This window comes from Melospiza georgiana, chromosome 3, assembly GCF_028018845.1.
Source record: "Melospiza georgiana isolate bMelGeo1 chromosome 3, bMelGeo1.pri, whole genome shotgun sequence".
NCBI classification, from domain to species: Eukaryota; Metazoa; Chordata; class Aves; order Passeriformes; family Passerellidae; genus Melospiza; species Melospiza georgiana.
In genome coordinates this window covers 40,929,127-40,953,362 of record NC_080432.1, presented here as the reverse complement: position 1 = coordinate 40,953,362, position 24,236 = coordinate 40,929,127, and the positions used below count along the sequence as shown (strand labels likewise).

The window sequence follows — 24,236 nt, the reverse complement described above, 5'->3', positions numbered from 1 at the left end:
TACTGCCCAGCAGGCATGAGAAGCATTTATTTTGAATAGATGTGTATTGAGGGGGAAAATAACCATTCCACTTCAAAGGTACAGGGTTAGGACTTTTATTTCTTCTCTTGGTTCTCCCTTGGTTTTAAATGAGGTTCAGCATCTCTCCTTTGGAATCTCTTTTGGAATGCAATAATGTGGGCTCAGAGCAGCTGTTTTTACTTTGCCTTGCTGATGGCTGGCAGGAGATGAAATATGGAGGAGTAAATTCTGCCTGGATGCTACAGGTTGCATCACAGGATCACTGACTGGTAGGTCTCTGAGAATTGTTACTGATAGCTAGATTTTATCTTGGTAGGGGTAAGAGCTCATGAAACAGGATGACTCAAGGAATGACTAATGAAAGCTTTATGATGAAACTTCTGTCTTAAGGCGTATCAGCTGTGACCAAAAGTTAAAATCAGGGTTATTTGACAGTCTAGGGTGAGTGAGCAGACCAGATGCCCTGAGTCTAGCTTCTTGTAGAAATATGTCTTCAATGTAAAATCCACTAGTTCAGCTTCTATCAGTTAATGTCAGTGGGGAAAGGCACAAATGGTGAACGATGTCATTACCCCTCAAGGGGCTTCTCCCCTTTAGAGCTGGGCCCTTTAATGAGCAGGTGACATTGCCATTACTTTGTGTTTTTCTCTTTTGTAAATAAATCACTCCAGTCAGGTGTATACACACAGCTTTGTGTGTTCACAAAGAAAAGCAGGCTCCAGTTCTCTCAGAAACAGTTCCACCTGCCCAACTGGTGCTACATTATCAATACAGACATCATGGTATTTAGGTGGGCCTCCTATGCAAATGTCATGGGGAGCCCCCTGCCTGATTCTAATTTATGCCTCTACCAAAATATCTTTCTTCAGCTCCTTGATCCCAGGCCCTGGAATTTACAGTGTTTTACAAATAATTTTGCTTTTCTTGTGACACAAGCAGCTCCTCTACAGTCCCAGATCATTTGTCACACACCTAAGTCAACGTGGAGGTATCACCTACTGTTTTGAATTAGCAATGCTCACTAAAATTACCTCCTGACTTCTTGTGCCAATGGTCACATTTTGTGTACAGCAACATCCAATTTCCCCATTTCTGCCACTCTTTTCCCTGGAGAAGAACAAGCTCCCACTTTTGGGCAGGGTACAAATGAGACAGGACTTGGTCAAGGTGTGGGGGCATAGAAAGGGGACATTTGCAAGTTTTGCTCCAGGCAGTCAGGAGATGAGGTGGGGATCAGGGAAGTCAGAGGTTTAGCCTTAGCTCTGGTAATGATTTTCTGTGTGGCCCTTTGTAAGCTCTTTTATGTTTCCACCTCATTTTTCCCAATCCTAAAATGGAGTTCAAAATCATCACTTCTCTAACACCTCCCCCTCCACACACACACACACACACACACACAGAGTTGTGAGGAGGTTTAATGTTTACCTCAGAGGCTTTGAACAATATCATACATCCAGGCAGTATATACAGGCATTTAGACCCCAGAATGATCTTCAGAAAAACATCAGTAAAGAAAACAGCATTTATATTTTAATCATATTAATCATAAATTTGGGATTGGAATAAGTGATCAACAAACCTGCAAAACAAGGTTTATTTCATTGGTTTGAGCTGCTTTCTAGTTCTGTTTGTATACGTCAAAGTGATGTTCAGTCTTTTTAAATGAGTCACAGGACTGGAAGAACAAAAATATTTGATGGTAACATATAGCAGCAAAACAATTACCCTTTTTATTCTGACAGGCATCATAACCAGAATAGCAAGTTAGAGCTAGAGGTCTAGGCTAGTAGTTTCTTTGCACATATCAGGGATTTTAGATCTGCTTGCAAGACAGTGAAACAGAACTGAAATGTCAGAAAAATTAAAAGATAACACTAGATTAAACAATAAAAGCAAGCATGCCAGTTAGGATACAACTATTTACATTTATAAAGGTGCTACTGATCACTGAGTCCATGCAGTATTCTCACACAGCACAGCCTTGTCTAGCAGCTTTCTGTACCTTTATCCAGAGGAGACTCCTTTCCACCCTGCTTGCTGCATTGCACCACTGATTTAGTGAAGACATCATCCTCATAAGGATGCTCTTCTAACTCACCTCTGAAATCCGCTTGCTTTTCTCCTCTGACAATTAGGTTTAAATGTGCTGCAGTAAAGTACTCATCCTTAGCAGTCGTATGGCTTTTTAAGTGATAAACTGCATTAGCAAATTTCTTATTAGATAATCTATCAAATGAGGTCATACATAATTTTAGCAGTCTCATCTTGATTTATAGCATGATCACAGCAAATTATGCATACACAAACCAGCATGCTGGCTGTCAAAGTCAGGTATTTTTACTCTGCTATTTCCAGGCCAGCCCAGCGGCCTGCTGGTAGCACCCTGCATCACCATCTTGCCCAGTTTGTGGGACAGCCCTCAGGCTCACCCCTCACCTCTTATTAGGACTGAGGAGAGTTGGAGGCAGGAGGCTGAATCCTTGCTTTGTGCTTTACAACAATAATCCTTACTGGTGCTTATTCTGACAGGTTTTCCATACTGCCCTTAAGTAAGGACATAGGCTCGCTGGGAAGGGGAAGCTTATGCATGGGGAAGCTGTGGGCAGGGTGCTGATCTGCTCCTTGGCTCCCTTCTGTGTTCCCAAGGGAATGAGAGGAGCTGGAGTGAATCATCAGGCAGCATTGCGCACGGCTGTGCAGAGTGTGCTCCCGGGCCGGGCCAGCAGAGAGAGGCTTGGTCACCGCACCCACTGGCACTGGGGCAGGCAGTGCTGCACTCCTGCCACCGGCACTGGGCAGCCACAGCACCTGCACACCCGAGGGGCTGAGGGAAAGAGGGGAAGAAGCTTCAGGAACAAATCTGAGCAGTATCTGAACAGCCCTTCACCAGTGATGTTGCACTGTCGCTCCCTGTACCCGGGGTCTGGTCCCACACTGCAAGTGAACTGTTCCTGGGATCCAGAAGGGACACAATTCCTGTCCCCTGGCTTCAAACTTCTGCAGAAAACACTTCATCCATTGAGGTCTATCTGTATCTACAATAGGGGAGAGCTGCAATTAATGATCTGATCTTACCTCTCTCTTCACCTTCTCTCACCTCACGTTGCTGTTTCTAGGGTTTAAGCTGTGCGAAGTGGCAAGAGTGCGAGTCATCTGCATGGCTCTGAATAACCAATGGCTTTCCCACTGGACTTGTGGCCAAAGCCTGCCCAGGAATGATCAAGCATGTGTTCCTCAGCAAGATGTGGTCCTCAGCATTCCAGGTATCTGCCCCTAAACTGTAGAATAAAAACTAAATGAAAATCTGAATAAAAATTTCTCCAGGGAATGTAACATCTTAAAGGCTTAATTTTCACTACATGAAAATTTCTCGAAACAATTAGTACATAGATCTCCATGTTGTCTCCACAATAATATTCCTGGAGTGAGAGACTGGAAGAAATCGAAATCATTTCTCAAAATGAGCAAGCAAAGGGCATGCTTTCAGCAACTGGCACTGCTGTTTTGCACATGCTCTGGTAATTTTGCCTAATCCTACTGAATGAGCTTTTCATGTATATATATTTGTGTGTATGCATATCTGTCATGAGTAAAATCTATTGTATCCTCAGTTGACAAGCTGTGTTTGGCATATTGCAGCACAGTTTGGGAAAAGAAATTCATGACCCAGGCTTGGGTCATAGGATTTCCCTCTGGAGCTCAGCATCCAGAAGAGCAGCAGCACTCCCTCCCCACACTGGTACCAACACCAGTCCACTGCCCCTCTTCCCTCCCCCTTTTTACCCCTGCCAGGGTGGCTGGAGTTGCAGCGCAGAGGATGATGAGAATGGTCTTGTTTCTTTGGGTCACAGTTGTACAGTGACAATTTGGCGAGCGATGGCGCTGCCCAGGTTGTGCCAGCCCAGCAGCGAGGCTGTGCCACAGGACGGAGAGGGGTGAAGGGGCCAGAGTAGAGAGCTGGCTGCAGAAAGGGTGAATGGAACCCCAAGATAAACGCTGAGGGAGGGCCAGGGGCTCTGCAGACACCCGCAAGAGCACGTCCCGCCGAGCAGGGCAGGCTGGAACCAGAGCTGGGAGCGGGCGCAGAGTCCCCTTGGGGACAGCGGGCTCGGCTCGGACAGGGGTAGGCGGGGCGGGGGGCACGGCACCATCTGCCCCCTTTGCACAGCACCATCTCCCCCCGTGCCTCTGGGGGAGCAGCGGGGGCACCCCCGGCTCCGTGGGCCCCCAGCCGCCCGGGCTGGCCGCTCCTGCGGCGGAGCTGCCTCTGCAGAGGCGCTCGCAGCCACGGGCGCGGCGCTGCAGCGCGGTTGCCCGGCAGCGGAGCGCGTCCTCCTCCCCAGCGCACACTGCATCTCCGGGAGCCCGACCCCCCGCTCCCAGGGTCTGCCCAAGCCGGAGAGCTCGGCCAGGGGAATGCAGCTCGCCGAACCGAGCTGAGGGAGCCCCGTTTCTTTACTCCATAGTGCAGGGACCCTTGCACTGATCAGCTGCCCCACAGGTGAATTCATCCAACACCACAAGCAAAATTCCGTGGGCTTGGCCACTCAGCCCGGATTAGCACTAAGGGAACAAGCTCCCTTAAAGAAACACGTGCTGATTACATGAATATTTAGCTTTATACAAAACTGTCAGATGAAAAGTAAGTGTGAAGCTAAGCTGCAGGTCTGCCTTTTTATGTCTGGGTTTTTGGGTCCCGCTGAAAGCACACCAGCGTGCTTGATGTGCTGAAAGAAGGAAAGCATTGTATCTGAACAGGAGCACAGCGCTGCTCTGGGTCTCGGTGCCTTCCAAAGCATGTGCAGCGCTGATCTGCCCGCTGCTGCATCCAGCTGCTGTGCTCCAGGAACTCTGCTGCTGACGCCGCAGCAAGCACAGGGTGAGGAATCTGAGAGACAGAAATCACCAACTTCAGAGATATCCATCTTAAAAGAAAGCAAGCCGTTATGAGTCAGGCAGATTATGTGCCAGCAGCCCACTGAAGAGAGCTGTCTTCTGCAGAGGGGTGGAGACGGGAGCGTTCCTGATGAGAGCAGCAAGGGTGAGGGGACAGGCTGGCCATGGAAGGGGAGAACTCAGCTGCTGCAGTCTCCATGCCAGGGGGCCAGTGCTGTGCATGGAGCATGTGGGAGAAAAAGTTAGTGGACTCTTTGCCCAGGGGACTGTGATGTACTGCAAGGATGTGGATTTGGGCTGCTCAGGCTCTGGGAGAAGCTGGGTTTGATGCAAGTGCCAAGGTGCCCAGCAGTGCTGAGCTCCACAGCACCACAGCTGACCACTGCATTGTGGGGTGGGGTGGAATCCTCCATGCTGGGGTGCATTATTTTTATGGACAGAGTACAATGACCCTCTCTTCCTGCCTGCAGGAAGTCTGAAATTATTGTGGCCTCAGTTATTTTCTCAGTCGACTTTGAAACAGAAGATTTGTCTCGAGGAGGCTCGAGCTACATGACAGCAGTCACACCAGGTGCAGAGGCAGCTCCCCTCTGACTTGACATGATCTAAGAATAAGTATTCTGCCATAGAGGAGCTGCAGCTCCATCCTCAGGAACATCAGCATCATCCTACCCCACCCAGAGCTGAGGCTGAAGGCCAAGGCAAAACGAGAGGGGCAGAGATGAGTTGCAGGGAGGGACCTGGCACAGGAGCACAGCAGCTCATCCATTTTCAGGTGAAGAAGTCATCCTTGGTGGGTGAGGCACGAGAGGAGCTGTGGCACAGGGGTAGGGCTGTTGAGCTTGGAGGAGGGTAGGGAGGAAGGGCTCCTATTTAATTGCCAGCCCTGGTTCTATCTGCAAATAGGAGGCCGAGCTGTCACTGGTGTGCAAAGTAGCAGATGGCCTAATTGTGAGATTTCTCCCTTGCAAGAGCAAAATGCTATGCTGTTTTTAACATCTTTGCCTAGAGCTAGCTTCAGATACCACCAAGATATATCGTGCTAGAAATGTGCTCTAGTGATAATCAGGAGAAAGCAGTGCTTGAAGTGAGATTTAAAAAATAATTATTATGGCCTATTGCTGTTAGTCACACATCCCAAAAGCTGATCTGGCTAAAAGAGCTTTCCAAAGCATCTTCTGCTCGACAGATCATCTGGAAATTATTCCATCATTGTGTCACCATGTCTTGCCTTATAGCCCCCAGGACACTGTCTATCTATGCACACCACTTCTTCCCTCTTCCTGATGGAAAGCAATTCTCTCCAGCTTGTGATTTTTCTCATGCAGCTTCAGCAGGTTGCGTGCAGTTTCTTGTCTTGGCCATTTTGCTGGAGAGCACAGGAGCTCCATGAAGCATGGCCACTTTGTCTCTCCTTGGGTGCCTGTAAGAGCTCAGTGCTCTGCAGAGCCCCAGGCCAGCTCATCAGTGTCACACTAACACCAGGTGCTTGAAACTCTAGATTGGAGGTGCAGGGCTGTTGCTGGTGAGTCATTATGGCAGGTGCATTTTGTCAGCTTCAGCTCTGATCTGAAATCAGGGGAGAGGGCAGCACTTTTCCCAGCTGGCTCAGATTTGCAGAGAAAACTCTGGTAGGGACTTGTGTGGAGAGAAAACTTTGACTAACCTGTAAATCTGCTTAATGTCAGTATTCAGTAAGGGCAATACCTAGGGCAAGGATCATCTTGGAATGGAATCAAATGAATGCTCTGTTTGTGGACAGAAGCCCTTGTTGAGTTTTTTGCAGGGCACTGACCATATTTTTAAGGACTTTTGCCTGCTATGTATAGCATTTGCTGCCTCTTTCTGACAGGCCTTTCAACTTTGTGATGTCTGGTGGGGTTTTCTGGTAATAAAAGAGCTTAAATGGGTTATCTGTAAACTTTGTCTCTTAAGTATGGGGATGTATTAAATCTTCTTTAAATCTACCTTTCCCTTACTGTCCATCTTCAAAAGACTCTTATCCATGCAAGAGATGCCTGTGCTGCAGCAGTCTGTCCTTCCCTTCCTTTCCTCTGCCTTTCTTCTCCTGTTTGCTCAGAAGTCTCCTGCTAAAAATCCCCCAGCTGTGACACAGCAGCCCATCTCCCAGATCCCACTGATTTCATGTCTCTCTCAGCCCCCATGTAAATCTCCCTATCTTTCCCTTCAAGGTCCTCTGTAAGTTACTTTGCCTTTAATCTCATTCCTCCCACTCCTCCTCCTATTCTCCCAGTCATCCCTCTTTCTGCTCATTTTATCTTGTTCTTGGATGGTTCAATCTTGCTTTTTTTCTTCATAGTCCTCAGACACCTTAATCCATCTCCCATTTTCTGTTAGCCAAACACTTTTCTTCTTCTTCTGTCAACTCTACCTTAAATCCCTTTTTTCTTCCTTGCTAGCACTAACACACCACATGCCCTCCTGCAGAGTCACCTGAGCTGCTGTCCCACGTGGTTTTCCTGGAGTGCATGTTCTTCACACCAGGAATTTGTGCTTCTCCTGCAGTGCACACCCCACAGATACAAACACACGAGGGTCTTTTGAAGAACAGCAGTTGCTGGTAAGTAACCATGCCTTATTAATCCCATTGCTTATATGACACACAGAAAACTTTCTCCAGCTGCCTAATGAGGAATCTTTTCTGTTGATGTGAAGGCACATTTTGAATGCTCCAACTAGGTAAATGCATAAAAATGGGTGTTATTTAAGCTTAGAGTGACTAAAACTTCCTATAGGTGGCAAAGACACAAGAAGCAGCCTATTAAAGGGGTTTAGGGTCTCACTTCAACATCATTTTGCACGAGCACATCATCAGTGGCTGCATCCAAGTCACCTTCACCATCTTTACATTCCTGCACATGACAAATAATAGGGACCAGCTCCCACAGAGCAGAGGAAATACAGCAGCAAGTGTCTCACGTCCATTTCTCAACTGTCATCAAATAGCTTTTATTCATGGCATAGCACAAGTGTCAGCCAACTGGCAAAGGCAGCCTATATTAAAAATGTTGGGGATTATTCATGTCAACAGACACAGGGGAGCTTTTCTCAGTCAGTGGAGCTGCACTGGCTGAGGTATGGAAATGCAGCAGGTTCTCTACAGTAATCTCAAATAGCTTCAGAAGGAGGCCAGCAGCAGACTGCCATTTCCAGGTGCAATTAAAAGCAATCTAGCTGAGTTAGATGAGAGCTTGGATAGGTGAGAGGTTTAATTGTGTGGTTAGATAGAAAAGGCTATACCATAAGGACGTTATCTAGAAAGACTGAGGTGGTACTTTTTAAAAAAAGCTCAGATGGAAGATGGTCTGGAGGCTGTGAGCTGATGGTGGCTCTGCAGGTTTGTTTCTGATTACCCAATTAGCTGTTAGGTCCTTAGCCTGTTTGATTGCAGGCATTTCCTGCACTGCTTTGAATAGAATTTCTGTGGGCCACATGATTTGTCTTTTATGGACAAGGAGCAATTTGGAAATTGATTAATTCTTTCTCTTTTTAAAAGATTAAGAATTAACAGCCCTGTTTGACAGAAAATAATGTTTATTAAATGTTTGAGACTTTTAGTAGGCAAAAATATAGGATGGACACAGGCAGTAAAATTGCTTATCTTTAAAAACATCATGTAAAGCTGGAAAAGAATGGAGGTTTCAGATGTCTCAGGTTAACTATTAAGGACAAATCCCTGACTGGTATTTTGAGTCCCACTGTATTTGCAGAAGACTATTTTATTCTGTCATCTTGCATTTTGAAATGGTTGCTTTTAAAACATATGGCCTGTTTCTTTTTCCCCTCGATTATTTTTGACTAGTTTAATTCTCTGAACTCCATGATGTTATGTGGATATGAAACAGGAGCAATTTTAGTGGAAAATAAAAAATTAAGGCCTGTGCAAGTCATCATGAGTAAGGTGACCTGATCTGCTCTGACACAGATCTATGTTCCACTTATGCTTTGGAAAACTTTGGATACTGTATTTTTGTCAAAACCTAATTTCTGTACCAATGTGTGATGCAGAAGAAACCCAACCAGCAAAACCCTGAGATGAATCCCATGGCATCTCCATGACAACATATAGATGCACAGTCTGCTCTATGCATCCTTTCTGGCAGACTGACTGCTCCTAGCTTTTTCCCACGCTGAGCTGAAAGGCAGACTGACCAACAGGCTGCAGAGGATGTTGCTGGGATTTAAATGTGGAAACTGAAGATCATGTTTCATTCAGGGTAAACCAGAGACAAATGGAGCAGCCTTACAGAAGGAGTGAGCCTTGCACCACAGCTTCCCTTGCTGAGGCTGCTTGGTCAAGTAAAGGAATGGGCACTGGCAGGTCTCCACTGAGTCTGAAAATTCATGTGGAGGACCTTTGCAGGGCTCTGAAAGGCTTGCCAAAAGCTTGTCAGTGTGACTTACAAGCATAATGAGATAAGAATGGAAGGTAATTTGGGTTAATAAGTTATCCTGAGAGGGGTGGTTTTTCCTGCCCACGTAAAAGGAAAGGGAGAGCGATCCAGTCCTCTCTCCCTGGTGAAGAACTCTGAACTCTGTGGTGAGAGGTTTTCCTTCCACTCCCTGGCAATGTGTAGGAAACCAGGGGGCCAGCCCAGTGGCATGTTTCATGTTAAATGCAACAGTAAATGTGGCCATGTCATTTACTTGCCTCCAGCAGTCAGGAGCATGACCATGGGGTCAGGAGCCTGTCCCTAAGGCTGCCCTGCAGGGCAGGGAGTGACCCTGTGCAGCTGCAAAGCTGTTCTGCATCTGCCCTGGGCCCCAGCTCCAGGCACACGCAGTTCCAGCAGTGCAGGAAGGATGCAGCAGCTGGGATGGCAGAGCAGGGATGGATTCAGCAAATCCCCGCTCCTGGCTACCTTGCTAGCCTGTCCTTCCCCTGCTCCGTGCCCCCGTGCCAGAGTGGGTGGCAGGACTCGAGCGCAGGGCGAGCAGCCTGGCTGTGGTGGTGGGGCTGGGCAGGCAGGCAGCTGCAGTGCTGTAATTTCACACTGCAGCTGACAGTGCAGGAGCTCCTGCCTGCCTGTCCCCTGGCCTAGGGACGGCCCTGGCTGCCACAGGCACTCCCAGCACTGTCTCGGGAGTGAAGCTGTATTAGTGTTGGCAGTGTTTGGGAAACATTCCTGCTGCAAACGGGGTAGTGTGTGTGCAACCACCTAAGTAAAGCACAGCTGGCCCTTTCATACTTCTGACTTTTGGATGGAGAAGACTTTTGGACTCCTACAGTCTTCTATGTAAGGCTCCTTAGGCACCTTTACCTCCACTCTGCTGCTTAGCTTTCCGAGGAACAGAGATAACAATATTGACCTTCTTAGCTGAACACTTTCTCATTTTTTTTATGAGATATCCTACATAAAAACTGATTGTCAGATTTTGTTCAGCTATAAAAATGTCCTTAACAGTGGGGCATGTTATGTTATCAGCCATAAAAAAGCCCTTATGTTGATCTTTATCATTTAGGGATAGACCTTTGTTCTGCTTAGTTACTTATAATCTTTGGAGTGGTTTGGCCTGGGTTTGGTTGTGGGGGTTTTGTTGCTGCTTTCTGTGTGCATATATATTGTGTACATATGGCTGACTTTTGCTTCTGCTAGGGCCAAAGATTGCTTGGTTTGGTTGAATGTACAGATGTCAGCTGGCATCAGTTGAGTGACTGGCCTGTGATCTGCCATTCACCACATTCCCTCTGAAATACAAGGAAGTATTTTGCCAGCAGACAAGAAACTGGGTAAACACCCCACTGAATAAAGGACTATGACCCCCTAGAAATAACCTGCCTTGGCTTCAGCATCCACTCTATGAACATTTCACGCTGACTGACGGAGCTTGTCCATTCACTGCAAACAGCACTCTCCTTTACCATAATAACTCATATCTCCCTCTGTGTAGTCTCTGAAGAAGAAAAGGAATTCCTTTTTTGTCCATAGGGCAGTTGAAAGCTTTGTCCCCAGCCTGGGCAGCACAGTGCAAGGGTGGCAGTGTGGAGGAGTGCTGGAGTTCACAAACATTGGCATCTGGGCACAAGGGCACCCAGGAGCCTTGGGTAGGTTCCTATTAAACAGCATTTCCAGGGCAATATCTAGCTGAGAATAGCAAGAAGCGGCAGACAGACAAAAAGCCATCACAAATAACATTAGTTCAAAGTCATAACCATAGAAGGAGCAGCAAAGCCAAGCCCTAAATAGTTCTCATGGCCTAATACTTCTTGTTCTGAGAAGCTGTGTCTGGAAATGCCAATACAAAATGTGGAGAAGCCCTGGTTCTGGGCTGGGTGATACTGGAGCTGTCTGGCTACAGTCCTGGGAAGTGGCAGTAGTGGTGGGACGATGTTTACAACAGTGATGATTGAGTTTAGGGTGTTAACTGTTCTTTGTCTTAACAGATCACGGAAAAAACTGGAGCTGGGCAGGCTCCCTGTCAGGCTCTTCAGGAATGTGAGCCCAGCAGCAGGGTGGTTTTGCTAGGGACTGAGCTACCCATCCAGGCAGAGATCAGCTTGAAGGCAGCAATTCCCTTGGAGGGTACAAGGGAGGCAGGAATAGAAGAGAGCCCAGCAGGCTCAGGTGTAGCTGGGGGAGGCCTCAGCAGTGTGACCCCAAACAAAATCTGAGGGAGGGATTTTGGGCGCAGTGCTTTCAAGAAAGGTGTAAAGAGTTGCAAACAAAACCCCCTCTTTCTGCTTTGGCCTTGGTTTTAAAAGTTCAAGGACAAAGAGCTTTGAGCATTCGGTGTTAATCAGGAGCATTGATATAAGGAATTACCAACTCCATCAGCATTCTTATCCCAATGGAACCATCCCAAAATAACTCTCACCCCAAAATGATCGGGGCTGCATAACTGATATGGGCTGAAAATAATAATGGTTTATATATTTCTTAAGAAAAAGTTCTTATTTTAAAGAGAGTTGAAGGCAGCAAAGAGTTGGATAGGCTATTATTCTCCAATCAATTCAATTTTTAAGTCTTACTTAAAGAATGCTAATTTTAAATGAGATATTCTTCTGATCATTTCTACAATTGAAGGGATGTAAATTCACATTCATAATGAATGCTTTTTTTTTTTTAATATTTGATTGCAGTAAGCCAAATGATTCTATTTAATATCAAGGACAGAGCTGGTATCTATTTTTTGATAAGTACTTTGCATAGCATACTCCATACAGTTAAAATTTTTTGAGAATGGTTTTAGAAGGCCCAGCTCTTTGGTAGGACAGTCCCAGTTGGTGGCATGAACAGACTCCTCCTGCAGAGCACCAGCCATGGTGCTAAAAATCACAAATTCTAGGTTCTTTGTCCTAATAATCTTTTACTGCCTTGTTCTAATCTCCAGCATCACCTACTCAGACTTCAAAGAGAAAGATGTGATCATTAACAACTGTCTTCTCTTTTTAGCTTTCATTTTACCTTGTTGTCAATTCTTAGTTTGGTTGCCAAAATTCCTACCCTGTTGTACCCTCTCAAGTCTGAAAACAACTTCCTTCAGCCTTGCAGGGCTCACTTGTTTGGCTTCCCATCCTCAAGGTGATGAATTTCGAACACCACAATCTTTGGAAATGAAATGAAATCTTCTGTTCTCAGGACTGTACATATAAAGTCCTGGGAAAATAGTTTTGGAGGGATTTTGACCAATGCAAGTCAGTCTGAAAAAATTCCTTAGAACAGTGTAGGTTTTATATGGTAATTACACACACTTAGAGTCAAGGAGAAAGCGTAAGAAATGCTATTTGTTTCTGTGTCTAATATAAATAATCGTCATTATTAACAGAATAGAGGAAAAGACAAAAAGCAGATGCCATAGATAAGTTGGTGACAATGAGCTGTTCATAATAGGAACATTTTTGTGTCTTCTGTGAGGTAATATATAACTATTTTAGTTGAGCAGAGTTTTAGGTCATATATAGCTTTCTTAGGATTTATAAAAGTTCAAGACTCAGATTTTCAGAAAAGCAGCAGTTGAGTGTAGTGCAGATGAGAAACAAATCTGTCCCTGTGACACCTTCAGGTTTCCTGAGCTGAAAGTTACAGCTAGACAAGGTCACATGGAGTTGCAGGGCCGTGGTGTACCTGCTAGCCACTACAGTGCTTTATCATGAATTATTACTGTTCAGATACTATGTTGCCTGCAGTTTGTAGATACTGAAAGAATTTTAAGAGGGACATAGTCAGAATTTCTCAGTATAACACCAGAAGCCAAGCATTTCACTTCTAACAGAGATTCATGGCTTCAGACAAAAATACCCACTCTCCCTTCATTCCCTCTTTAAATAAGGGCTAAGATTTGTGTCTCATGGGATGTTGTGAGATTAATTTTTTCTTGTATGCATAAACTGTTTTGAAGCTAGAAAGGTTCAAGTGTCACTTGACAACAGCCTTGCATTTACAGTACAAGTGGAGCAGACCCCATCTCTCACAGAAAGGGACAAACAGCTTGAAACTTGGCAAGTATTCTCTCCAGCTAGAACAAATACAATTTTGCAGCCCATTGATTTCTATTTACAATGCCAGGTTTTATTTGATTTTTTTTTTTTAATATCTTTATGCCACAACACCAACCTCCTTTCCCCCTTCACACTTTAAAATGAAGTGTGACCGGCACGTGGTCCTTATTAGCTGAGAGAGATTTTGGATAAGTTAAGGATCAGCAGACAGACAAAACAGGGCCATTTTGGGAAAGCCTTGATGATGCAGCCCAAAATAGTTTTCTCCTTATGTGAGAGAGTTTAGGATTTCTGAGTATATTGGACTACTATATAGTCCAATACTCTGAAATAGTTTTCTCCTTATGTGAGAGAGTTTTTTTGAGTATATTGGACTACTATATAGTATATTTCTGAGTATATTGGACTACTGTGCTACTGCATGGACTATGTAAGGGGGCCTCACACATCCAGAGATAGGGCAGAGTTACACACCTGCATCTTAGGTGCTGTTTTTATGACTCTTAACAAATAATGGTAGCAAATGCATGGCTGTTACTTGCAGAAAATTCTCTCCTCCTGTGTGACCCTCCCAGCACTCCAGCGTGTGCTGCCCAGCACAGTGCTGCAAGGCATCACGCCAGAGTTGTCCTGGTGATGAAAGGCAGGGGCTGAGAGTGGATAGTGCCCTGGGATCGTCTCCACAGAGCCTGCTTTGGGGCCCTTACACCAACAGGGCATGAACCCTCCCAGCTCCCCTTCAGCTGCTGTGTGGGTCACTGTGGCTGTGACCACACAGTGCCTGCCACCACGGAATGAGCAGAGGAGCCCCAGGCAGGAGGGTACAGGAGGTGGTGGTGGTGCCTCACCCAGAGAAATCAGGCTGCTGCTGCTGCCACAGGCACTGTAGGGGTGGGCATGGCTGGGAGGGAACAGGGAGAGAGAGGGAGTAGCCACTGTCAGTGGGAACCATGGACTGATACTCTCTGTTGGAAGTACGTTGGAAGAAGGAAAGTTCTGGCTGATAATAGAAAGTATGCACAATACTTAGGGGTTACAAAGAGAATTTGACCTATCAGTGAATTAAATATGAAGAAACTTGCATTGTCACTGCTCACTCTGACTGGTGCTTATGGGTGAATGGAAGATCAGACTGTCAGGCTGTCAGCTTCTATGAGTACTAACTTTCCCCTGAAAGGGAGATGGCCATTTTCCCAGCAATGGCCCCAGCTCTTTCAGTTACAGCCAGTCAAGTCCCATGACATCAAATATTAATCTGGCACAGAACTTGGGCTGTCCGAGTACATTTTCTAACCAACAGCATATCAAACCCTTTGGACCTGATGACATTCACTCCTTTGTTGTCACATCAGTCAGTCACTTTAACCCAGATTCTCAGCCAATTCAAAGGAAAGAGAATGGCACTTCAGAGAAATGACTACTGCAAAAGGACTTCAAAAAAATGAACAGAGGGAAGGCAGGGCTGAGCCTCGTCACAAAAGCTCCCACCATAAAGTGGGGAGAGTGCACAAGAAGCCTCAGATGACCTTGCAGCAAGAGGCTGTGTTGCTGTTTTGCATCACATTTCTCTGCAGGGGCAGGACTGGGATCATCCCAAATTTAGTCTCTGGGCTCCCAGCTACTTAAGAGCCTTGGTCCTGGTCTTTTTGCATAATGACATTTATATTCATTTTATAACAGAATTTCCGTCCGTATAACAGATATTTCTAATACTGTGAAAGCAAACAAAGCTCAGAAATCAGATTTCCCAGCTGGAGCATGGGAAGACAGGGCCAAGGTACTGGTCTCTTCCCATTTTCCTTGCCTGACCATGACACCACTTGTGTGGCAGAGAGGCAGCTTCTGCCTATGCTTTCTCTAGCATCCAGAATTGGCATGATGCTTTGATCCACTTCTAGTTTTGCAAGGAAAAAGCAGCTCTTTACACAGTTATCAGAGGGCTGAGCGTACAAGCACAGGACATTAACAAAACCATTCCAGTGAGCTGGGGGAGGGGGCAGGAAATGACAAAAATGAAAAGAATTTTGCTCTTCTCTAGACAAGCCTAGAGACAGTAAGAGAAAATTATAACTTGACCTTCAATTATTGAAAGGAAGCAAGGAAATAAAATTTAGGCTCAAGAAGATTCCTTCCTAATGACTTGAACCAAAAGCCAAAGCACATTAACATATGAGGACTGGAGGGTTCAGAGAAATTGCTGGAAATTGTATGCCTATAGTCTTGGAGGAAAATACAGGAACTCCCTTAATTCAGTAATATACCTGGCATGCCTCAAGAAAGGGAAGGTATTGGTATTGGTTCTACTCCTGACCTTGTAATGTGCAGAATAGATGGCTCAGGGGACAGGCAAAGAATACAAGGCAGCTTTTTAAATGGTCAGAGGGATTCTGCCGTGGACTTTTTTTCAGAAGGTGTTTCTGACTGAGCTGGAGTGGGAGAAAGGATCACAAGCCCAACATGATTGTTGTCAATTACAGAATCACCTGTTAAATGATGGCTAGAGGCATAAACCAGCCCTGCTATGCACAACAGGTTGTTCTCTGAAAACTGGTAAGAGCCTTTGGTGTTTCCAAAGTTGGGTGCAAGTACCTGAGCCTGAGCTGTTTTATTTAAGAACAAAAAGTTAGCAAATAAAGAAGGAGACCTAAACACGTTTTTTAAGGATGTCTGAGAGAATTAAAAGCATCATGTGAAAAGCTACTTCCATGGCAATGCAGTACAAAATTAATTGCTGAGGCTTAAAAGTGATTACTGTCTGAAGGATTGATAATCTTGTGTCTGTTCTAGCAAGGGTTTGAACATGCATGTGAACACACACACACATCCACAGCCCATCTGAGTTGCTGGTTCCCCTTGAGGCAGCTTCAGCTGCAAGGACAAAGGCAAAATAAGCCCATGGATGGGAAGACCCTCTCAGTCCTTCGTATTTCCATGGCAGGAGTTGCAGCATAGTAGTCAATGCAGCAGTTATCCTGCAAATGGAGAGCTCTGGTCTCGGGCTGTCAGTCTCACACCCACCGTTCGGGAACACCTACATTCCATTTAAAAATAGGATTGTAAGACCTGTGAATACAAATGGGCAGAAATTTTACTATTTAAAGGAAAGTTCTGGGGAAACTGTGTCATATATGTAGCTCTTCCTAAAATGCTAAAGGCACCCAGGATTACTTGTTCTGCAACCTCTGCTTTCTGTGTCCAGCCAGTAGATGGATGAAACTCACATCCTGCGTGGGACTATCCTTTCCCCCAGCTGCCTGCCTCCTGCCATGCTCCACTGCACCACTGCTCAGGCAAAAGCATTTTCCAAAGTTGGGAAAGGTCTGGAAATCACATGGATTTGCAGCTGGCAGCCTTAATGGTTGCCTGAGTGATCAAAGTTGGTGGCTTGGGGAGGAGCAGCAGAAGTGCAGGAGGTGTGCTCACTGCCTCCAAGGGATGCTTCAGCAAGGGAGAAGGAGCTGGAGGGAGAGCACTGAGAGCCAACACCACCCAGCCCAGCCTCCTGAAGCTCTGGTAGCTTCAGACAAGTGAGATGCAGAATGTCACATGTGAGGAGCTGTGGGGGTGTGAGGGGAGCAGAGGCGGGTAGGATGATGGAGGATGACAGTGGAGGCACTAGGCCAGATTTGTGGTGTCCCATTCAGAGGTTCAGGTGCTCCCTTGACCAACCCTTTGCTCAGTGTATCTTGGCCAGTTTTAGTGGGTGTATGCACAGTTCTCAGCTCTCTGAAGAAGTGAGATGACTTCCACTTATGCATTCCTGTTATTTAAAGGGGAAAGCAGGGTGTTTGGACAGGAATGAAGGCATCAATACCTGATACCCCTTTTGGCAGGTAAGCCAAGAGCATGAATGGGATGATCTGCCAATCTCAAGGCATTAAATATTTCTGCTTTGACTTACACCAGCTCCAAGCTGTTGTCAGAAAAACGATTAGCTGCTTACATCCAGACACTAAGCCAAATCCTGGCTCCAGTGAGGCCAGTCATAAAACTCAAATTGATTTCAGCAGCAATAGAAATTAGTCTCCTAGGCAATGGTCAAGACAGAGGAGTTGGATGGCAGTTTCCTATCACCTGACAATGTAAGTTTATGTTAATTTACCCAAGGCTGCGATATTTTGAAAACTGGTGTGTGAGGGTGCATACAGCACCAGGGCACGGCAGTACAGCACTAGGAGACCAAGTCTTGGTAGCTACTGATAGTGATTTCCAAAGTTTCCTGCAATTTCAGATGACTATCTTAGGAATTGAGAGACATGGACATCCTGGCTCCCAGCTGTGCATGACTGACAGTCTATGTCATATCACTTAGTGCTGAAAATTTGTTCATTTAATTACTCAGCCAGACAGAAATATTAAATGCTGTTTCAGAATTCTTATTACAGTATATGCTTTCCAGTAACTGCCTCACTTGTTCTCCACTAGCAGTGGAAGAAAAACCCTCCCCCTGGGTTTTTACTGCCTGTAAGAGTAAATACCTCTTAGAAAGAGATTCTTTTCTTTAGCCATTTTCTGTTTCTGGCTGCATTTATATTGGTCTCAAGAACATGTGCAAATTGCTGTGGATGTTCTTCGATGTCCATTTAGATTTTCTCCTTTCTTTTAAGGAAATGCTCATGGACCATTTTTTTTATTTCCTCTTTGCTTTTCATTTCTACATAATTTCCCATCGTGACTTATTTTCAGATTCCATTCTGCACACATGTGAAATAAGTTACATTTTATTCTATTCTAGACCTAAATTCTACATTCACCATTAATCTTAACTGTTTCCTCTTAGATTGCATAAAAAAATCTGCAATTCACAGTCCTGTCTGCTGTCCTGTGGTAATTCAAGTCTTAGATTTATTATATTTGCCAACAGTAAATACTGTATCCATTTTTAGAGAATGATCCAATATGCTTGTATTTCCTGATTTTTCTTCTCATTCCTTTGTTATGATATGCTTTTTGCCTCTTAATTGTTTCCATATGCAATGGCCTCAGTCACAGTGGCTGCGATGAATAACGTCCATTTCAAACTCTCAGGGTTTTGGTCACAGCAGATAACCATGAACTGGTTACTCCCTGCCTTCAGCGGCACTCCTCATGGACAAGTAATAAGTTCTGCAGTATTGGTAAGTGACAAACACCAAAGAGCAAATGTTGCAGGCAAAAGGCAGCTTGGTTAATGTGATTTCTGCCCTTTTAGCCAATAGTCTTCATTTCACTTTTAAGTTCTGAACAGACATGAATTTTTTTTCCAGTATGGCTGAATAGCATTAGGAACCAACCTAGATTCTCTCCCATGAACTGTGTTTAAAATGTCTTTTTTCTAATAACTGGGGGGGTCCCTTTTATGTTTTATATACTGAAGCTCCTTTCTTAAAGTATAAATCTGAGCCCCTTCAATGAGGCAGAAAGCTCTGCTGGTTCTTCTGCATTTCATGGCTCAGTACAGGGCTGGATGCACTTAACTGGGAGGTGTGAAGGAGCATCCAGGAAGAGATGGAAGCTAAATATATTCTGCTACAAGATTTCTTCCATTCCACTCTCCACCCTCAGATCCCAGAGACTACAATGGCTTATGCAGGGTTTTACATATGCAACTAATGGTGGAGGGAGGAGAATTCCCACGGATAAAGAGTTTTAGCCCAGTACCAGCACAGCACACAGCCTGAAGTGGTGCTGGGGTGGATTCTGAGGAAAAGCCTCCCATCGTTGCTTCCAAAGAGAGGCCCTACACAATTATTTTTAGGAAAGAATTCCTGGCTAGAAGGACATCCTTTCCTACAGCTTTGAGATAGGCCCCTGGACAAGGTGGAGAGGAGATGGCATTTCATCTAGACCCCTGCACTTAGTGTTTTCTCTTACTTAGCTCCAAGGGGCTTCCTGCTCTGGGGAGTTTGTTTTGCTCCAAGCCACCCTCTGACAGTGTGTGTGCCTCACACAGCTTGCAAGGCTGAAGTGCTGTGGCCCTCCCAAGGCCAGGTGCCTGTTGACACACTTTCCATCTTTTCTGAGAGCATTGCTTTCTCTGTAGGAAGCCCAGCCCCACAAAAACACAAAAGAGCAAATAAGAGTTTCCTCTCATTTGCCCCTGGCTTTTTGCTTATATAATTCCACTAATTTCATTTGCATGAGGACAAAACCAGACCTCTAGTCTCTTGGTAGAAATTATTTTACAGGGCTGTTATCCAAACCAGAAGGCCGAGCTGGAGTCTACTTCTCATGCACAAACCACGACAGCAGAAGTGACATGCAAAGTGGTTATTTTATTGTCACTCTACGTTTTTTATGCATGTTTATGTATGTTGAGTGCAGTGAGATGGGGGCAGAGAACAACAGCCAAACAGCCTTCCCTCTTCTGCACACGATTGTCCAGCTCACTGGCTTTATCTCCAGGTACACAAAGGGAAATGAAACCATTAAAAAAGAAACCTGCAAGCTGTAAACTCTGAGAGAAAGAAATTACTGTTGGTCTGTCAGGTCTGTAGGTGAATTACTTATTTATGTAGTTCAATAGATCTAATATTAATCACAGATGAAAGACACAAGTTAAACATGCTTTGCAAACACACAGAATGCCCTCTCTTTTACTTGAGAATGGGTCAACTTAAAATTGCTCCTGGACAGGCACAGATAATCGAGTGGGGAAGCAGAAATGAGGATCAAATGAAAGCAACTCAAATTGCTTCTAAAAGTTTCAAATGAGTATGCAGCTATAAAAGATAACACAAAAGCTAAAAATCGTGGCTCAAGCTCAATTTTTTGCAAGCAATCATAAATCTTAACTTCAGCAGCTTTGTGTTCGTCTAGGGGCACTGGACAAGTGAAAAAAGTTGACCTCATCATCATGTGAAGTTTCCTATTCCTGTCCTAAGTTGTCATTGGTAAAAGCCCGCAGCAAAAATTCCAGTTGTAAACAGTGATGTACTGCCAATGTTTCAGCAAGGGTAGCCCACATTTTTTCCTCTCTGCAGCTGTAGCACAGCTTGTGCATAAGGGGCTCCCTGGCTCTAGAGGAGAGGGATGCAGACCAGAGCCCCCAGCCCTCCCTTCGTTGGCTTCTCTGGTGAAACATAAATGCCCTTTCTCAGGTGTGACCAAAGAGGGTGATGCTGTAATTTGTAATTTGCTGCAAATGAGAGTCACAAGGTCTTGTTTCTGTGGAGCTGCTCATGGAAACAGGAGCAAGAAGCCCTTACCCTCTCTTGCACGCCCTCCAATTCCACAACACAAAGATGCACCTGCAGGTTTTGCACCCTCACAACTCCTTCTCAGAACTTGTGGCACCTTTCCATACCATCCTTCTGGGAAAGAGACACTTGATTTTTGGGTGGCTGACCATATGAGTGATGGTGCAGATGTTCCTGAAATGTAGGGTGAAATTCAGCTTCCCCAGACAGCTGTGGGTTAGACTTCACTGCAGAGCTGAAGGACGTGATGCAGCAGAACAATGAGTTCCCTTCCAACACATCTGCCAAAGGCAGCAGGCACGTGCCTCAGCATGCAGCTCCCACTCTCACTTGCAGGATGGCTCCTTCAAATCTAGTTTTAAAAACATGGGGATCAGTGACTACTTATTAGCTGTCTCACCGCCTGCCTGACAGTTTTCCTTGGTACAATTAAATATGTCTCCAGGATGTATAGTAAATGTCAATTGAATTTTTAAAGCATCCCGCAGACAATGTATATAATGTGGAAAAATACACTTTGGATCTGGTAGCCCGTGACTGAAACAGACAAAGAGAAAAAAGGTCTGGGTAAAGAAAATCAGATAAAAAGAGCTTTGGGAAGAATTTCAGGGAGAGTAACCTCCCTTTGAAATGTGTCTGTGCAGTCAGCATCTTGGAGAACCTTGAAAATGTTTGTATTTTTTTCCTGCTTTATATCTGTAAAAATATCCCACTCATTTTTTCTTCCCCTCAGGCCTAGTCAATATTGTCATTAAACAACTGAAGGACCTCTTCTAAACAATTGGAAAAACTGTACTTGTAAAACTGTGCAAATACCTGTTTCCAAAAATAACTAAAACTGCTGTGGTTTCAGGGACACAAGTGATGCATTTTGAAAGAGGACTAAATCTTTATTTACATGAGAGAGCATGCTAGCTCTGGTCTACTGAGAAAATAATGGGCATTAAACCCTATACAGCACACAGTCCAGTGAATAAAAGTAGATTAGAGTGATTTAGTCATCTACCTTTTCTTTTTAAGACAAACAACTCATTTGAGGCTGAGCAAAAGAATAACTATTTTGTTAACAAGTCATCTGTTTTGATTTTAAAACTCTTAGGACTTCTTTTATGTAATGGAAGATATTGAGAGGCACAGCAAGAAGCAGGTTTATTGCGCCCTATAGAAATGTATCAATCCAAAGGTGGAATGTCACTTCCTTAACTTGGTCTTCTCTGTGTCACTGAGTTGATGTGATGAGGCTTTGGTACAGTCCCAGCCAGCCAGTGGTGGATTTCCTTCGAGACAGAGGATGTCCCCAGAGGTAAGAAAGCTGTCCCATGTCCCCACCTGCCTTCACTGCCCAGTGAAGGAGATGGCACGAGAGGGAAGAGGCAGAGAGATGCAGCCTGAGCAGCAGAGGCCTGTGATATTGCCTGCTCGAGCAGCTTGCACTAATTTGAGCAGCCCAAAGGTCAGGACTATTTATGCAGATAAAAGGTCAATGGCAAGCTGGCATGTGGCTGCAGGCTATCTTGGTACGCACTTCACCCGGGGCACTGGTGCAGGCTTCTGATTCACAGTTTGTCTTTCTGCATGAACTTTCAGGCCAGGCTTTGGCTGGGAAAAAAAAATCTCTGCCATGGGAGTTGACACAGTTAGGATCCAGATGCAATTTTTTTTTTTTTTTTTTGTGGCTCAGGCTCATCTGTAGCTAAATCAAACCTGTGAATCATTATTTATAAAGGCAGCCAAATTCTGAACTGTTTGCTCAGTATTTAATCGGCCCTTGTGTTGGATAAACCCCTCTGAAAGCATGGCTGAGTGGAAATAGAGGAAAAAGTGAGTAAGATGCTCAGGATGTGACCTGCTGAAAGAAAGCCAGTGAAAAGCCCGCTGAATTCAACAGAGGTGGATTCTTCAGCTGTCAGTGTGTGTGGACATAAATCTCTTTAAACATGCAGGATCTTAGAGCACAAGACTTAATGACAGGGTTTGAATTTCCAGAGCAGTTTCAGCTGAGGTGAAACAATGTATGTTTGGGTGAAAAAGGGAAGTAGATATACTAAGTTAATCTAGTCAGGTTCTACACTGTATTTCAAATTTTACAGTCAATAAGTACTTCACCTTTGCTGTGGTGAAAATTAAAATATATTTTAACTTTCAGTTCCAGCAGTCTGTTTGCCTGCACTGATTTTAAAGAAAATCCTTTTGACTTCTGCTGTAAATCAGTCCCATATGCCCTGGTCCCCAGTAGGAAGTATGGAAAATATTTTGTGACATTTAATTACTCCAAAAAAAAAGGTAACAGGAAAGCATCATTACATCGATTTGTTTTTCATCACAGAGGTATTTGGCACCATGCCCTAATTAAGGCTGCAGCAATAACTCTATTATAAGCAGTGCTTTGCCTCCCCCGGGAATTTTTTAATAGTTACCTATGATTCTGTCCTTTTTGTTTGTTAATAAAGAAAAAATATGTTAGGATGAAAGCCTTCCATGTAGAAAGCCACCAAAACGAAGAGTCTTCAGATCCAGAAAAGCATATTTTTCCTCTTATTTCTTCCTGTCAAAATGGAGAATTACCAAGTACTTCCTTGACCACTGTCTTCCTAGATCTTGAGGAGAAGTTTAAACAGTTGCTTGGATGCATCTTGTCAAGCTGTGATGATAATAACTGGGTGGTGCTTCTCACAGAGAAAGGCTTCTGCCCCTTGGGTGGGAGAGCTGCTGACTCCTGATGGCTTCCTCTTACAGCTCCTCAAAGGAAAGAAAAAGAAGCCTTTGCAGAATCTGAAAATATTGGAATACATCCTGCAATTTCCTGGACTTTATGCTGCCTCTTGTAAGTGTTACAGTATTATTTCCACTCCTAGGAAAACAGAACTGTACTAAAGATGATGACTGTGGGATTTCTGTTATCTCGGAGTAAATACGGGGTTTATGCTTTCCCTCCTATTAAGGTATTTTAGAAAGTGAAACACAGAAAAAGTAAGACCTTGCTCAGAATTTGTGTGAGGGCCATAAATTCTTGTACTTCAAGAACACAGCTTAGAAATGGGATCTCTTACTGCCTCTGCCCAGGCAGCATTATCATCTTCCAAAATGAAACACTGGTGAGATGAAGACCAAGAGCTAGGTTATTCTCATAGGAGCACAGAAAATACTGCAGGTTTGTGGACAATGTTCCATCAGAAATCCTCATAAAATGGAAGCAGTTTCTCTTTGAAACTAAGAAAAAAAGAAAAAGATTGTGAGTCCCATTGGCTTTTTACTCTCAATACTAGTCTAGAGCACAATATTAGATATTGTCCCTTCCTCTGGCCTCCCAGTTTTATGTAAGTGAGCACACCTATCTGCCTTTTTGGACTCTCTTGTCTTGTTTTGTGTTGGTGAGTGGTCACAATACAGTTAAAGAGTCAGTTTTAGGTCACCTGAATCAGCTTTACAACATCTAGTCTTGAGGAGGGGAGCAGTGTAATCCCAACAACAGAGCTCTGTATCCGCTGGCTGCAAACCTGCCTGGCTTCTCCAGTGGGTCTGGTGCTCCATGGAAGGCACCACACTGCTAGAGCTGCCCTGGTATTCCTGTCTGAGTTACCTAAAAGCTGGTTGGGATATGCCTGGGTCATATTCAGCACTGACACAGCCATAGGTATATTCTGAAAGCAGGTAATGCAGTCCCTTGTGCCAGATACTGC

General features: G+C 44.7%; 1 long non-coding RNA gene across 1 annotated transcript; it reads left to right on the top strand.

The window, feature by feature from the left end:
- Nucleotides 1-3,182: 3,182 nt before the first annotated feature.
- Nucleotides 3,183-23,377, top strand: LOC131082032 (uncharacterized). Its single transcript, XR_009114308.1, has 3 exons — nt 3,183-3,284; nt 7,366-7,498; nt 23,293-23,377. It is a non-coding gene; the product is annotated as an uncharacterized LOC131082032 (long non-coding RNA).
- The last annotated feature ends 859 nt before the right edge of the window (nt 23,378-24,236 follow it).